At 32.0% G+C, this 12,785-nt stretch overlaps 1 pseudogene across 1 annotated transcript; it reads right to left on the bottom strand.

Annotated features, from left to right (window-relative positions):
* Positions 1-6,053: 6,053 nt before the first annotated feature.
* LOC146954124 (low affinity inorganic phosphate transporter 1 pseudogene) lies at positions 6,054-11,040 on the bottom strand (annotated as a pseudogene). The gene is made up of 2 exons (XR_015011850.1): positions 10,955-11,040; positions 6,054-8,199 (listed from the first exon to the last, which is right to left on the bottom strand). The product of XR_015011850.1 is annotated as a low affinity inorganic phosphate transporter 1 pseudogene (transcript).
* Between the last annotated feature and the right edge of the window lie 1,745 nt (positions 11,041-12,785).

Genomic DNA, 12,785 nt, shown 5'->3' with positions numbered 1-12,785 from the left:
CGTAACAAAAACACAGACAGACAGACATAAAATATTACTCTAAATGTGTGTAAATATTTGCGAGGTTGAAGAAAGGAAATAAAAGTATTTGATATCATTAAATGACAGTGTGAATGAAAATATTTGTGAGGTTGTAATGATTAAACAATATTGAAATTAAAATAATTGATAGTGTGTTTGACCTAACTTCTCCTTAAAAATGTAGAGAAATTAGAAAAAAGTCACGTCAAACGATACCTTAATCTCCCACAACGGCAATGTAGAAGCAACTTAATTTTAGGTGAAAAAATTGAAAAATAGTTAAAAAAATAAAAATTGGAAAATAGTTAAAAGTTATTAAAAATATAAAAATTATAAAAGTTATTAAAAATATAAAATTATAAAATAATTTAAAAAAATTGGTGAGGGGTAAAATGGGAAATTTGGCTAAAAAAACAATGATGTGGCAACAACCACATTCCACTAATTTGAAATTACAAAAATGCTCCTCCAAGGGGCAAAATGGGAAATTTGAATGACATCAATTTTAATACAATAGATAGATAGATAACTGGTAAGGCTTTGGAGGGTAATTGTTTCATGCATTCACCATATACAACACATTCATTACTTTGGAAATTCAATCAGTTCAAGTCATACTACTACTCTTTAATTTATATTAGGGTTAATTATGTTTTTGGTCCCTACAAAATTGCGACATTGTAAGTTTAGTCCTTACTTAATTTTAATAGCATTTTTAATCCCTACAAAAAATTTCTGCTCTCAATATTAGTCCTTACTCAATCTAAATTTGTTTAATTTATGCTTAAACTCTTAAGTTTTTCAACAATTTTTTACAGGCGTGTTAAGTACGTTATTAAAAGGTCCCCCGGAAAAAATATCGCAAAAATTTGATTTCTACGTCCATATTTTTGTTACTTATATCTTAAACTTTTGTCGTTTTAAAAAATTCATATTTAATTTATTTCATGTTAAAAAATTATAGATTTTAGTAAATGAACCTTTCATAGTGTTCTAAACTTGTATAAAAAGAATCGTTAAAAAATTTAAGAGTTTAAGGATAATTAAACAAAATTTATTTTAGCAGGGACTAAAATTATAAGTAAATTTTTTTTGTAGGGATTAAAGCTGCTATTAAAATTAAGTAAGAACTAAACTTACAAGGTCGCAATTTTGTAGGGACCAAAAACATAATTAACCCTTTATACTATAGCTAGTAATTCTTCAAGAATTGAAACAAAAATGCTAATTTTTTATATCAAAATAAATGGTCTCGTGTGGCATAATTTCGTTTTTCCTTGTCTATTATGCATATTTACACATTTCATTTTTATGCTAATTAATTCTTTCTTTAGCTCTCAAAAAAAAAAAATCCTTTCTTTAATTTCTCCATCAGCTTACCATAATGTTTTTCTTGCTTTTTCGATCTATATTTGAATTCATTCATCAAGATATATTAGGAACAAATTAATCCTCCCCCTCTTGCTTTCTACTTAACCTAGATTTCTTCCAGATCCTTCTTCAAAATCGTGCCACGCCACCAGACATCGTATCACGATTTCAGTAGCTTAAAAAACTTACTCTCTGCCAAGAAAATCGTGTCACGGTTGTGAAAATCGTGCCACGATTTGTTGCTTTCAGCACTTCTAAAATTCTTGCTTTTAACATCCCTGGATACCTCATATTGCATCAGAACTCTATCAAAATGTAAAAAATAAGTCCTAAAAATTATGTAACGACAGCATGTCATCAATATATTAGGAACAAATTAACCCTCCCCCTCTTGCTTTCTACCGATAAAAAAGGATTCATAGTACTGGCCATTTGTTAATGTATTGATTTTTGGATTTATTTTTTGTTTTATACAGCTTGCTTGGAATTTGTCCCAATCATGGCGGCGTGTATTCTCCTCTGTCTATGTGTGTACTAATAAAGTAATTAATGTAGAAGATGAATGCTAGCAACACTCTCTTTTGAGCATTCTCTCTAGCACTCACTCTTTTATTTTGTGAAATCAATGTATGTTCCACCACTTTACGTGGATTCCATTTCCAAAGTGTAGGTTCTTCATTGATTTTATCCAATAAAAGAGTGAGTGCTAGAGAGAGTGCTCAAAAAAGAGTGTTGCTAGCATTTCTCTAATGTAGAATGACTATTTAAATAAATGAGGATAATATTTAAAAAGAATAATAAATATTGTCTTATTCTTCTAAAGCAAATTAAATATAATTGGAGATAGAGAAATATTTCAAACAAGATTTAGACCTTGAATATGATATAGAGGAATACTTTTATATCCTTGATTAATTTAGATTCAACCTAAAAGTACGGAAATTAGGGAAAATAATGAAGAGCTGTATTATGTAATCTGTGACTGGGATATATAGCAAATTGTTTTAATATGTAGCAGTTGATCCTCAATAAAAGATTTAAATACCAATGCAAGGTACAAAGTTTGAACAGTTTATCAATATAACGTTAATTACCTCAGCCTCACAAATGTCAAATTAGCTTTAATTTTCTTTTCACACTAAAAAGCCGGCCCTAGTTTTCAAGTGAGAGAAACTCTAACTTCTCTCTAAACTTTCTTTCCCCTTCGTTCATCGAGGGGTGGTTTTAGGTCATTTTCTGACCTAGAATCACCCCTCTACATCTTTTTTTTCTTTTCTTTCAATCTAAATAAGTGGTTTTCACATAGATCAAGTTTCTTCTTTTGTGTTTTTTTTGTGATTTCGTCGTCTAAGTGCGGCGTTGTGTTGTTCATCGTCTTGTGCGGCGTTTGATTTCGCGTCTTGTCGCGGTGTTCGTTTAATTCCTATTGAAAGATCGACATCAGTCAATTACAAATTCAACAAATGATTTGGGCGTCAACGTTGCAGATCCGGAAGCATGTGAATTTCGGTGACTTATGTTTTATCATATTTTTTGTAGGCATTTTGCCGTTTTATGCTATTAACTTGGGTGCTGTGAGTTTGTTCGCATATTCACCCTTTACGGTTTTAGCGATGTTTGTATCTGATGTACACTATCAATTTGAATGAATGGATATCGTTTTGTTTTTGTCAAAAAAAAAAATTTCTTTTCACACTACCACACCTAATTATTGGGTTGATTGACTAATATGTTTATCGTGGTTCTCTGTAATTTATACGAATTATATTTTTGTTATATGATTTTTTTTTTGTGTTAATCCTCTGATTTTTAGAGAAAGGGAACCTCGATAATTCGGATTTCGGTCGAGGGATAAATAAAGCTTGATTAAGAATTGTACCATCTTGTAATCGATCTCGGGTTATCTTAATCAATTTATCCTTTAGTAAGATCATATTCACTAATTATAGAAATAAAAACAGCGGTAGTAGTTAGGGATGGGAATAGGTCAGGTCAGGCCAGACTTTGATAGGCCTGAGCCTGGCCTACGAAATTTTTTGCAAGCCTCAGCCTGACCTATGGCCCTTCATAAGCCTATTTTTTGGCCTGACCTGACCTATTTAAAAGTCTGGTCTGGCCTGAAAGCCTATTTACTGGCCTACTTTATATTAAAGTCATTAAATATTGAATTTTGTCTACTTCTAAATAGGCCAAATTGGCCTTAAAGCCTATTTCATTGTAAGGTTTGTCTATTGTTATAAGAATTTTGCTCTCCACCCAGCAACTTTTACTCGCACCCTGCACTGCTTCCAAATATACCCTTGCGTTAGTTAAGTCACGCGCACCTTGTAAGCCATGCGCGACTTAAGTCACGCAAGTTGTAAGCAATGCGTGACTTAAGTCACGTACCACTGGCCTATGCGCGAGTTAACTCACGCACGTTGGCCGGTGATCAGAACTGAAGAACAAACGTTTTTTTGGTCTATGGTCAATGTTTCAACATTCAATCCACACGTTTTCTACCAAATTTTACACGTTTTTTGACCACATTAATGATATTTACCACCTATACTACCATTCCCACCTATAAATACCCCTCCATACTTCCCTAATTCCTCACACCATACTACTTTCTCCCCCTCATCACTCTCTCCCTCTATTTCTCTTCTTTCTTTTTTTTTCTTTTCAATATTCTCTTTGGGGTAAGGGTGATCAATTTTCGTCGGGGTAAAATAGTGAGTAGCCGACTTGGGGAAATGATCGACCCTTGGGATAATTTTAAACCTGTTTTTTTAACCGCAGAAACTTTTTACCGTGGGTAAAAAGAACTTCGTGTAGTAAAGAAAAACAGTTTTATATTTAGCCCAAGGGTTGATGATGTATTTTCCCCAAGAAGGCTGCTCACTATTTTACCCCACGAAGATTGATTACTTTTTACCCCAAAGAGAAAATAAGTAGATTTAGTGAATAAGTAGATTACTTTTTATCATATGAATTATTGTAATGTAATTTATGAATTATTAATAATATGAGAGATTATTTATGCCCCAATTTTGTTCCTTTGTTTTATATTTGTTGTAATTTAATTTTATTTATATTTGTATTGTATTTACCTTTATTTATATTTGTATTAATTTAAAGAATAATATCGAATTAATAATTTAGAATAAAATTAAGAAAATAATTTAGATTAATGTAAACAAAATAATTTCAAAATAAAGTTAATAAAATAATTTTGAATAAAGTTAAGAAAAAAAACATAATTTGAATAAAGTTAATATAAACAAAATAATTTTGAATAAGTTAATAAAAATAATTTGAAAAAGTATCGTTGCGCCATTTAACTTGCGCCACGTGAGTTAACTTGCGCAGTAACTTACACTTGCGCAAGTTAACTAGCGCATGGACATTTTCGGCATGGCTGCAGGGTGCGAGTAAAAGTTGCTGGTGGAGAGCAAATATCTTGTTATAAGGCCTTAAAAGCCTATTTCACTATAAAGCCTCAAAGCCTACTTAAAAGTCCATTATTTGAGTTTTTTTCCTGATTTTTATTTTAGGGTTAATAGTATTTTACCTCCTGTAATATAGGCGACTTTTGATTTTGCCCCTGTAAAAAATTTCTTTTAGATTCTGTTCTTGTAAAATAAATATTCTTCAGAAATAGACCCTGATCCATATGATCATTCACAATGTTACCAACATAGCAACAATAACAACAAAACAACAACACAATAAACAAAATGAGATAGTGGAAGATTGATGATAAAAGGGGGGAAATCTAAAAAGGGTTAAATTAAGAAAAGAGAGAGAGCAGAGTTTAGGTTCTGGTCACAAGAGAAAGAGAGGGGAAGAGAAGAAAAGAAGAGAATGGAATAGAACGAGGAAGAGAAGCGGTTAGAAAAAGAAGAGAAGAAGAAAGAGAAGATGCAACCGAGAGAGAGAAAGGAAAAGAGAAGGATGGGGAAGAGAGAGAGAGATGAGAGAAAACTATGGGGTTTTTTCTTCTTATTAAATTAATTAATCACAATTTTTTAATTAATTTATTTAATCCAATTTAATAAAAAAATGAAAAACAAAATTAATTATACAGTCACAGTGCCACGCCATCAAAAAATGCTTACTCAACGTGTTACGTCAGCGCCACATCATCAAATTTGATGAGTCATATGGGTGAGGGTCTATTTTTAAAGAATCTTTATTTTACAAGGACAGAATCTAAATTTTTTTTTACTGGGGGCAAAATCAAAAGTCGCATATTAACCCTTTATTTTAATATAAATAAAAAATAAATTTTAATAATATGCATAAATAGGCCGACCTATCAGGCTTCGTAGGCTTTTTTGATAGCCTAAACCTGACCTATTTACTTAAATAGGCTTTTCCAAAAGCCTAAGTCTGGCCTTTTTCATAAACAGGTCAGGTCAGGCTTAAACAGACCAGGCAATAGGCCCCTATAGGTCGGTTTGGCCTATTCCCAACCCTAGTAGTAGTAGTATTAAGTTGTTAATAATTGATGTTGTTTTTTTCTCTCAAAAAAAAAAATTTGATGTTCGTAGAAGATGCTTGATTTATGTTTCTGATCATAGTATTTTTCTTACCTCAAAAGAGAAATTAAATAACTAGAGATATTTTTAGTCCTGTTCAAAAAACCTAAATGTAAAAAAAGATGAAGAATTGTGATAAAATGAGAAAGGAAAGTAAATACATGTATCTTAATCTCAAACAAAGGCTAAAATCAATTATACAATAGTAGATTTTACCTAAAATACAATTACAACCAAGGGCTTACACTTTATGTAGTATATGTTCTTGGACCAAGAAGCATAGAACTACATCATTATTGTGAATACAACAACCAATAACTAGTTTAAAATTTTCAAACAACATAATTGAAATCACTTTGTTGAAAACTAACATGAACCAAATAGAAACTATATCCTAGCAATTATAACTTGATCATTCACAACAGCCGCTAAGTACAGTGGGTGCCAATAATTATAGGGTTTAGGGTTTATAGGGCTCACAAAAATTCCTTTACAATCTTCTCATATTCCAACGTAGTAGAATCACACAAAATAATACTGAATTGATAACCTATGGAATGGAAAAATAGAAGGTATAAGATTTTAAAAACATGTTGCAAATATAAAATTAATTCAAGCTGTAATGCCCACAATCGCATCGGTAACACCTGAAACGGTATTTATGACTGTGACTGCAGTTTAAACCCTTGATCCTTCTTGCTCAGTGGCCTCGGCACCTTCTCCCTCATTCTCTCCACTTAACTCTTCCAACGATTTTCCCTTTGATTCCGGAACAAGCAAAGTGCATAACATCCCAACAAAGTTGATCACACCGAGCATGATAAGCGAGTTCTTAATCCCAATACCAGTTGGATACCCTTTATCGGTCTTGGTAGGATCTTTACTTTGTGCAGCATACAAGAATCCAAATGCACCAACAATTGCTCCTGCCTTTCCAGCGGCAGCTGAGATTCCGTGACAGGTTGACCTTAACCTAGCCGGAAAAATCTCCGCAGGTACAACAAATGTTGTAGCATTTGGACCAAAATTAGCAAAGAAGAATGTGAGTGAGTACATTACAACAAACCCAATTCTATTCTCTTCCTTGCTCCAATGATCATATGGTATGGCAAGAGCAAACATGAAAACAGTCATGAAGAAGAATCCCATCATTTGAATAGCGAAACGACCCATGTAATCGATAAACGCAACTGTGAACCAGTAACCCGGAACAGTACTGCACAGCGCAATAAGTGTTTGTGCTCTTGCAATCTTGTAAACCTCATGAATTGCATTCATTTCTTTTGCCGGAGGGATCCATCCGATTGCACTAAAAATGTCCTTTTGGAAAAGATTTTGACTATAGAAAGCAATATCCAACAAAAACCAAGTACTACATGTTCCAAACAAAGCCCAACCATGTCGTTTCGCGAATTGCTTGGTGAACAAGCCATAACTATTCCTTTTATCACTAGTCATTTTTTGTACCTTCTCCTCTTCAACTTCAAGTTCAACTTGCAATACCTTAGACATATCCGCGGCAGCTTGTTTCGCGTTCTTGGCAACAAGAGCTGTGTAACGGGCTGTTTCTGGCATTTTCATACGCCAATAATAAGTTAATGCAGCTGGAAGAGCGCCGAACATAAGAATAAGTCTCCAAACATAATCAAATTGAGGCACTAACAATGATGCTGCTGGATTTTCTTCAAATGTGGGAACCTTATATTTGTGATCAAATATAGAAGCCACAATCAAAGCAACAATTCCACCACCTAAGATACCAAAACCTTGCATAGCAAAAACAGCAGCAATAAATGCACCTCTAGTTTTTTTGTTAGCATATTCAGACATGATTGTAGCTGAAAGAGGGTAATCACCACCAATTCCAAAACCAAGCCAAAACCTAAAGAAACAAAGTGTTGCCATAACACTCTTTGGACTTGATCCAAAAGAGAGTCCTGAGGCAACAGAACAACCCACCATGAGAATTAGAGTTAAACCATAGACTTTTTTCCTACCAAGTTTGTCCCCAAGCCAACCAAAGAATAATTGGCCTGCTAGTGTTCCAACAAGTGCAACACCAGTTACAGCTGATTGAGCACTTGGTGGAAGTGTTCCTGGTCTTGTCGGATTTGGTTCTGTGTAATATATTCTCCCTAACAACTTTGTGACAAGGGAAATGCAGAAAAGATCATATGCATCAGTGAAGAAACCCATTCCAGCTATCACAATTGTGTCTTGGCCACATCAAGTGCATTTAGCACTCCTAGTTCTCCTGACATGGCTGAATTTGTGACCTAGTCCCCTACATAAAAATAAAAAGATAAGTTTACCAACCTTTGACTATATATACATATATATACAAGGCCATTAAATATATGAAATGAAAGCAATAAATTTTTTCATAATAATAAAAAGTTTAGGTGAATTGAATTCAGGGATTATTAGAGTTGGGGAAAGCATGGATGCTCGAAAAGTGCTAACAAAGATACTTACACATTACCCATTAACGATGTCCCACACTGGCAACAAGATTCGAACCCAGATCCTTGAGATCTGAACTAAATACTTAGCAATTGGACTAGTTTAGGTTGCTTAACCATACAATACTCTTATTAGAAACACTATTTAATACGGTCTCAATTGCAACTCAAATTATAGTCAAGATTGAAGAACCTTCATTCATAATCTTGACTTATATATCTAATAAATATCTAAAGTAATTAAATGATATCTAATTTACTCTCACAGCATAGTAGAAATAGAAAACATACGAGTATGCCAATTCTTACCAATTACTATCATTGTCCTTAAACATATAATCCTCTTTAAAACATATTCTCGTCAAATTATTTTTTCTTTTATTTAGCAAGAAATAAATAATATGATGAAAAAGATAAATCAATTCTCTCTTATGAACGTATGAAAGGTACACTAAAAACAGGGCCGTTCCAATAAAATTGGAGGCTCGGCTCTAATTTTAAAGATGGCCCCCAATAAAAAAAATTAATTATAATTTTAACAATTACAAATTAAAAATAAGCATTATTTTGATTTTAATTTATTTTGTTGAAATTTTTTTGTTGATAGATGTATGAGTTTGGCCTAACTTGTCCATTTACTCTTTATTTTTCTCAAATAATAAGTGTTTGATTTGAACTTATATAACAAAAGAAAATATTATCCTACATCCCAACAATTATACTCATACCCCCTACAAATAATTGAGACCCCCATAAACTGGAGGCCCGGCTCCGTAGAGCACTTTGCACTTGCCCAAGAACGGGCCTGATTAAAAAAATAAGGGTAATTATAAGTAAAAAGAAGAAATTATAAGTAAAAAAATATATTTTTTAAGCATTGATTACACAACTTTGAATGCAAATATTATCTTTTTTGGGCCATTATTTAAGCATTTAATACAAATATTATTATATTTGACTTCTTAACCAGTACCCCGGAGGCACCGGTTAACACGACCCAAAAAAATTTGAATTTGACTTCATTATTATATTTGACTTCTTAACCAGTGCCCCGGAGGCACCGGTTAACATGACCCAAAAAATAAATCAATTATTAACAGATTCAAGACCAAGGAATTAGAATTAATGGATGGTTGAGAAATATTAATTATTTTCATAAGCATTATTTAATTTCCCTAAATTCCTTATTAGATTGAATCTACAACCCACCCGGAATATCAAGACCAAGGAATTAGAATTATTGGTTAAGAAATATTCCGGCAATTTGTTTCTAGTCCTAACTTAATTTATTTCTAGAAAGCTACAATGATAGAAAGATAGACTAGATAGAGACTCAGATAGAGACGACAATTTTTGTTTCATTAAATTATCTTTATTGGTGGCCCTACCAAATAATAAATAAGAGAAAAAAAGTAGTTTCTTGTCATAGTATTAACTAAGAGTCAATGTTTTGTTTAGCATATTTTTCTTTCTCAAATTATTTGTAGTTTAAATTACAAAGTAATGTTTATTATTATTTTTCAATACATGATCTCATTGATTCAAATAGTTTATCATTGTCTAGTTTGTATTGTAAAAAATTGCATGATGACTTGATATATTTGAGTGCGAATTCGAAATCTTAATTCCTCAATTTTCTGAATGTAGTGTGTGAATTTAGCTATTAAACCCTTTCAAATAAACAAATAAATAGTTTTTCATTAAGCTATTTACTATTATTACTTTTGTCAAAGTTTATGTTATCAATAGTGAAAAACAAGTATGCATAAATAGGGGAAGAGACACACATGGCAAGGGCAGAAAAGAGACACACATCGCAGAAGGCAAGCTGCACATATTAGGACAGATTGCAAGCAAAGAGGGAAAAGATTAATTTGTTCCTAAAATATCTTGATAAATACCAAGATAGATCCTCTCAAAAAAAAAAAAAAATACCAAGATAGATAGAAAAAGTGGAGGAAGGAATAGGGGCTTGTGACAAATTATGGTAATTAATACTCTCTTCCTAATTATAAACACTTTATAGTTATTTTACACATGCATGAAATAAATTTCTGGTGAATAAAATGATGCAGAAATTAGAGAAATGAGATTAACATTGAAACGAAATGAAAATAGGCATAAGAGATTAAAGGTACATGAGACCTTTTCTTAATTCAGCAATTAGGATTTTTGTCCCACTTCTTGAAGAAGTTCTATTGACTAGTACTTTACCAAAAGAGTAGTAAGATTAGAACTAATTGAATTTCCAAAGTAATGCATGGGAAAAAATCATGAAAATAAGACATATCCACGTAGTCAAAGGTGTAATGAATGATTGTTTGTTAGTCAGGCTATAACTGACTTTACAACTAGAAAAGTACTATGTGGGGCCTCACATTTGATCTCACTATGGAAACTGTTATAAGTTATAGTAGCACCATGCACAAATGAAAAATATATTAATTTCTAGATTTCTATGTAGTTATCTCAAGGCATTAATTTCTACATTTCCATGTGGAGATTAATTTTGATATACCAAAATAAAGTAAAGCTTGATTTTTCATTAAGGAAAATGATAAAGGTTGACAAACTCACCAAGCTAGAGAGATAGAGAGAGAAGACCTCCTTGTGAGAAGTCAAGTTAATTGTTGTATGAGGAGGTAGCTAGGTGCCAGCACTGTGAGCAGCTAAACTATTGCTATATGCATATATATAGGAAACATAAACCTTGCTAGGTCAAAGGAATCAATTCAGCATCAATGGTATATGCCTAATCTAATCACAGCTCACAAGCATTCATCAATGTAAACGCTTCATAAGCACTATTTTTTGTATTAATTTCGTGGTTTCTTAAATCTGAATGCTAGTTATTTAATTAATGATTAAACTTGGATACTCATACCCCAGACATTCAACATTCACGGTAACACATACATCATTGTAATAAAAAATGTGAACAAAAATAAAAGGATACACTTCCATCACTTGCATCCAACTATGTTTATTTAATAAAAAAATTAGAAACAAAAAAATTTATTATAGAGAAATGATATTTGTACAACTAAATTTACATAATTTTGCGGCAAATAAATATTGCATATATCAAGAGTTGAAATTCATTAATCACCAAAGTAATATCATAAATCGCAAATTTAAACGCGGTTAAGCATAATTTCGGGATGTTGACCTAAACAGATTTAAACACCTTATGGCTTATGTACAACAATTATGTTGTTCAACACATCAAAAACCCTAATAGTTTTTTTAGCATAATTTTGAATAAGAGGTGAGAAAAATGTATATTTTCACATAAGAGAGGAAATGAGTGTAATTCAAACATCTTTAAGAGAAAAGAAGTGTAGTTTACGCTTTTTTTAGAGGAAAACCTCTATAATACTCCCTCCGGTCCTATTTACAAGAGACAATTTACTTTTTAGATACATTAAATAATTTATGTATTTGGTTTAGGTTCTTGACTAGATAAATACATTATCCAATGTATCTAAAAAGTCAACTTTCTCTTGTAAATAGGACCGGAGAGAATAGTTGACTTTTTTTTAGTGAACTACTATAGTTGACATGCATTAAAAATATAGGACATCCATTCCACTTATGGTAATTAAACGATATTTCAGATTTGACATTGATTCCACTTGTAGTAACAGGTAGTTGCTCAATATATTTAATTCCCATTGTATCTGGTGCAACCCAATATTCAACTATACTGGTAGTTAGAGGTTCTCCAATATCAAAATTCTGGGTTGTATAATAGTTTCTATTATGCTATATCATAAATTATCCATTCATAGTTTGCTTGTTTATTTTTTAAGTAATTCTAAATTTTAATATTTTTCCGTTCAATTTTAAGCAAATAACAAGTGGCCCCGCACAAAAAAAAAAAGAAGGTGGTCCCAGTGCTTAAAAAATAAAGGCAAGTTGCCTCTAATACAATAATAAATTAACTTTTATGTGTACTAGTTACAAACCCGTGCTTCGCACGGGGGTTCAGTAACGTATTTGACAAAATATTATATTGGAAGGATAGATTGTGAAATGACAGATAATTATAAACCATAATACAATATTTAGAGTACTCTTGCATTACGGATTACAAAATTAAATCTTTAAAATGGTTTGATCACAAGTAACAAATGAAAACATATTTTGTCAGCGGTAGAAACACTTTTCCAGTAATAATTGATATCTATCTATAAACCAATGAAAACCCTATTACCAAAGCTGCCTGATTTATATCATTTTGACTTTCAGCTTCAACATATATAAATCATTTCACATGATCTACAACAAAGACAGTAACTGCAATTTAGTATCCAGTTCTTTCAGGCGAACAAACTTCTGCATCAGATAGATAGCTGAAAGCCTCTCTACCTAATTTATATCATTTTGTGTTTTAGCTTCAACGTAT

This window comes from Medicago sativa, chromosome 1, assembly GCF_051527215.1.
Source record: "Medicago sativa cultivar Bolivia chromosome 1, Bolivia_mono, whole genome shotgun sequence".
Lineage (NCBI taxonomy): Eukaryota > Viridiplantae > Streptophyta > Magnoliopsida > Fabales > Fabaceae > Medicago > Medicago sativa.
This window is presented reverse-complemented; position numbering and strand designations above follow the sequence as displayed.